This window comes from Rattus rattus, chromosome 14 (assembly GCF_011064425.1).
Source record: "Rattus rattus isolate New Zealand chromosome 14, Rrattus_CSIRO_v1, whole genome shotgun sequence".
In the NCBI taxonomy this organism is placed as follows: Eukaryota; Metazoa; Chordata; class Mammalia; order Rodentia; family Muridae; genus Rattus; species Rattus rattus.
In genome coordinates, this window is record NC_046167.1 from 62,198,968 (window position 1) to 62,204,350 (window position 5,383).

The 5,383-nt window shown below is 43.0% G+C and overlaps 1 pseudogene; it reads right to left on the reverse strand.

Moving 5' to 3' along the window:
- Positions 1 to 1,422: 1,422 nt before the first annotated feature.
- LOC116883241 lies at positions 1,423 to 2,753 on the reverse strand (annotated as a pseudogene).
- Between the last annotated feature and the right edge of the window lie 2,630 nt (positions 2,754 to 5,383).

The window sequence follows — 5,383 nt, forward strand, 5'->3', positions numbered from 1 at the left end:
AATGATAGAATCTCGATCTGAATAATACTATTATATATGAACACTACATCGTTTCTGTATCTGTAGAATACAACCGTGATGGAGTTCTAGGTTCATCCCATCTCATCTATTGCAAATGGCGCTGCCATGGGTGTAAGTGGAGCTGCTGCTTTGACATCCTGGTAGAAAGAGTCGGGATCTGTGACATCTCCCCAGGGATGGCTCACCTCTTTATAAACTTGCCACCTCAGCCATTTGTCACAATTGTAGGAAGCCAGAGCACTGACTTCATCTGCACGAAGGTGGACAGGCAGTTCTGCTCTGCTTCCCTGCAGAGCCCGCAGTGGTCTCTGTGGTCACGGTACTAGTTTACATCCCCACACTGTGTGAGCCTTCACCTCACCTCCCTCCCCATGACCTCCCTCCCCATCACCACCTGTGATCCTCCTAATGGGCTGAGGTGACTTAGGGTGGATACAGTAAGTACATAGCATTTCGTCAGGTACCTGCCTGTTGGCCTTTTTAAGTATCTTCTGTTGACCAATGTCTACTCAGGTCATTGGTCCGTTTTTTTAAATCAGATCTCGGCTCTTTTGGTTTTGCTACTTTTCTGGGATTAAAGGCGTGAACTCCCCAGCTTGAGTCGATTTTTAATGAGAGGTTCGCATCTGTTTTCTTCTATATGTGGGTATCTCGTTTCCCCAGCACAATTACTTGAAGAGATTTTCCTTTAATGTATGTTCCTTCAGACTTGCTCCAAACACGGCTGAAAATGTGTGGATCCGTTTCTGTGTTCTCTGCTTCTCATTGACCTGTGGTCTCTTTGTATGTGGGTGCCCTGAGTCTTCGGTTGACATGACCTGTAGTTTGTTTTGAAGATGGACATTGCGATGCCTCCAGGTTTCTTCCCTTTACTGAGATTTGCTTTGTTTCAAATCTCTGTCATTCCATACAAATTCTAAGAATGTTTTCTTCTGTTTCTGTGGTATTTCGGTAGCAGTTGCCAGAGTCCATTGATGCAAGGACATCTTGTTTTTCACTGAGTTTTTAGGTTAGCATATGGTACCGTGGGTTTCATCATAATACCTTCATATGTCTGTGTCATTATATTTAGTTCTCATTTGTTCCCTATTCCCCTGTCCCGCTCACACTCCAGCTGAGTTCCTTTCTTCCCCCATTAGTTTCTCCTTCTGCTTTCTTTCTTTTTTCCTTCCTTCCTTCCTTCCTTCCTTCCTTTTTCTCTTTTTCTTTTTCTTTTCTTTTCTTTTTTTGGCTCTTTTCAGTTTATTGCATGAAGGAGTTACACTAGTCCAAGTTAAAAGCAGACCCCAAATGATTACATTATACAAGCTGTGAGGTTTTGAAACTTGTGACAAGGGACAGAAGGGAAATTCTACTCATTGCAAGGAAATCCTCACTTAAGCTTCAAAGAGCGACAAGCATTTAAAACCCATGAACCTTCAGCTGACCGTCCTTAGGCAGTCCAGTCTCTATCAGGAACTGGCTTATGTTCCCGGGCTGGCCACCCTGTAGCTGAATTACTTCTCCATATTCTGGATGCTCAATTACAGCACCATTGCAGGCAAATGTCTTCTCAAACGCCTTCACTAGTTTCTTTTATCGGACAGTTGTAAGGGTCGTTCTACCGTTTCTTGGTTGAATTCTTACATGGATATAATCCTCGGTGCCAGCAGGAAGCAGGTCATCACCCTTACTTGCATCAGCAAAAGGGTCGAAAGAGTGGAGGTTCTGGATAGCGGATATAGATACGATTCCTTTTCCTTGTGGAACTGGCTGGGAGAAGGCAGGCGTGAGGGTTGTCAAGGGGGAGGCAGCTGAGTCCACGGTGGTGGCTCAGTGATTGGGGCCTCTTTCTTTTTTTAAGATTTATTAATTTTATGCATGTGAGTACACCGTTCCTATCTTCTGACACAGCAGAAGAGGGCATCAGATCCCATTACAGATGGTTGTGAGCCACCATGTGGTTGCTGGGAATTGAACTCAGGACCTCTGGAAGAGCAGTCAGTGGTCTTAACCGCCGAGCCATCTCTCCAGCCCCTCTTGCTTTCTTATTACATGTATTTTGTTTACCCTCTATTCCTGTTCCCTACCTCCCTTAAGTTCTCTTCCTGGAAAGATGGCTTAAGCAGTTAAGAGCACTGGCTGCTCTTTGAGAGGACCTCCGGTTGGATTTCCAGCACACACGGTAACTCATAATCTTCCATAACTCCAGTCTCAAGGAGAACCAACGCTTCATCTAGCCTCCTGGAGCACTGCATGCTTGTGGTGCCCAGACCTACATACAGGCAAAACACCCATGCACATAAAAATATAACATATCCCAGGTCACCCGCTCCCCAGTTTTTTAAAAGATCTCTTCCTCTCATTTTGTAATCCTCTTTCTAGTTTTGTGACCTATACACACACATGCATATTCACACCCATACACAACATGCACACCTACCAACACCAACACGGATAATTGTAAATCTAGAGTCTATGCAGAAAAGGAAACATGGCATCCATCCTTCTGAGCCTGGGTTGTTTCTCTTAAAACACTGATGCCCATTTCCATCCATTTTTCAGCAGATGCCGTGATTAGAGTTTCCCTTACAGGCACATAACATCTTGTTGTGTGTAAGTACCACGGTTTTTATCCAATCAGCTATTGACTGGCACCATTTCCTTACGACTGTGAGCAGTGCAGCAGGGAGCATGGATGTTGGAGTATCTCTGAGCTGTGTTGACTTAGAGTCCTCTGGGTACAGATGCATCATATGGTCCTTCTGTTTTCAGTTTTTTGAGAACCCCATTATCTCCACAATGGCTGTGCAAGCTTACATGCTACCAGCAGGCTATAAGGGCTCCCCTTCTCCGTGTCCTCCTCGATATTTGTTGTCATTTGATAGTTTAGTCATTCTGACTGGGCTGGGATGGACTCTCAGAGCAGTCTCAGTTTATTTCCCTGATTGCTGAGGGCATTGACCACTTTAAAGAGTATCTGTTGACCATTGCTAATTTTTCTTCTTTTTTAACCCCTATGATTTTTTATTTATTGCACATATATAAGTGTACTGTCACTGTCTTCACACACACCAGAAGAGGACATCAGATCTCACTACAGATGGTTGTGAGCCACCATGTGGTTGCTGGGAATTGAACTCAGGACCTCTGGAAGAGCAGTCAGTGCTCTTAATCACTGAGCCATCTCTCCAGCCCGCTAGTTCTTCTTTTGAGAGCTGTTTCCTTAGCTTTATTTATTTATTGACCAGATGGTTCTGTTGAACTTTTGCAGCTTTTTACATATCCTAGATATTAATTCCTTGTCTGATGTATAGTTGAGAAAGATTTTCTTCCCATTCTGTAGGCTCTCTCTTCTGGAAGGTTCCTTTACTATGTGAAATCCTTTTAATTTCATAAATACCATCTGTTAATTGTTGGCACTGCTTCCTTTCCTATAGAGTCCCTTTCAGAAAATCCTGGCCATTGCCTATGTCTTTAAGTATTTCCCAATTCTACTCCTCTAGCTATTTTCAACATCTTGGGTCTTACATTAAGACCTTTGGTCAATTGTGAATGAATTTGTGTGCAAGGTGAGAGATCCCTGTGTCTTAGTTAGGGTTTCATTGCTGTGAGGAGACACCATAACCACAGCAACTCTTATAAAGGAGAACATTTCACTGGGGCTGGCTTACAGTTTCAGAGGTTCAGTCCATTATCATCATGGCGGGAAGCATGGCAGCTTGCAGGCAGGCATGGTGCTGGAGAAGCTGAGAGTTCTACATCTTGATAGGCAGCTAATAGGCAACTGTATCACTGGACATAGATTGAGCATATATATTTCAAAGTCCACCTCCCCAGTGACACACTTCCTCTAACAAGGCCACACCTTCTCCAATAAGGCCACACCCCCTAATAGTGCCACTCCCTATGGCCAAGCATTTAAACACGTGAATCTATTGGGGGACGTTCCTATTCAAACCCACCACACATGTCTGGTTTCATTCCTTGACTTGCACTACCCATTTTCCTAGCACCATTTGTTTCAGAGGCTCCTTTTGTTTTGTAAAAATGTTTACCTCTATATTAGGTTATTTTATGAGTGCATGTGTGTAGGCGTGTATGCCACAGCATGTCATGCATGCAGAGGTCAGAGGACAACATGTAGGAGGGAGCGAGTTGGTTCTCTCCTTCAACCACGTGGGTTCCAGGGATCAAATTCAGGTGGTCATGCTTGGTGGTCCTCCAATGACTGTTTTTGACAGCTTTGAAAAGAATCCGATGGCTGCAATGGTGTGAGCTTATTTCTGGGTACTGTGTTCTATTCCAGGGATCTGTATGTCTGTGTTTATGCCAGCGCCGTGTTTTGTTACTATGGCTCTGTAGTATATTTTGAGATCAGGCATTGTGATGCCTCCAGCCCTGTTCTTTCTACTTGGGATTTCTTTGGCTAGCCAGGACCACTTGTACTTCCTACGATCTTTAGGGTTAGTTTTCCTACTTCTATGAGTTATGTCATTAAGATTTTCATGGAGATTACTTTTGACATAACAATAATTTTCACAATACTATTTCTGCCAAATCCGTGGGCATGGGAGGTTTTCCCAAGTCTCTTCTCCAATATTTATTTTTCTGCGTCTTTATGTTCTCCATACAAAAGTCTTTCTCAGCCAGGGCTGGGAGGTGGCTCAGCAGTTTGGAGCACTCCCAGAGGACCAATTCCCAGCCCCAACATGGTGGCTTTCAGCCACCTGTAATTCTAGTTCTAAGGGATCTAGCACGATCTTCTGGTCTCTGCAGGCATCAAGCACAGGGTGAACAGACACACATGCAGAGAAAACACCAACACACATACATTTTAAAAAACATTTTAAAAAGAATTTTATGTCTCTGGTTAGATTTATTCCTAGAGGTTTGAATGGTTTGTGATTTTCTTTTCTCTTTCTTTCTTTCTTTCTTTCTTTCTTTCTTTCTTTCTTTCTTTCTTTCTGTTGTTGTTGTTGTTGTTTGTTAGTTAGTTAGTTTTTTCCCTGATTCCTTTCTCAGCAAGTTTGCTTTATAGAAAACTTAACTTTCCTTGAATGTTGGTTGTGCATCTTACCACCTGGCTGAAAGCACTTGTGGTATTCATGAGTTGGATTTTAGAATCTGTAGGGTATTTGAAATATAAGAATTGTGTGATCTGTTAATAGGGATAGTTTGACTTACTTTCCCATTTGCATCCCTTTTATTTCTTGTACCACCACTCTAAGGCTTCGAGTGCTGTTTAAAGATCGGCACGACTGACCCCCTTGTTTTCTCCCAGTGTTTAGAGGACCCGCTCTGTATTTACCATTAGTGTTGGCCATTGATTTGTCATCTGTGACCTTTATTATGTTATATTCGTCTCATTCCTAGTTTCTTG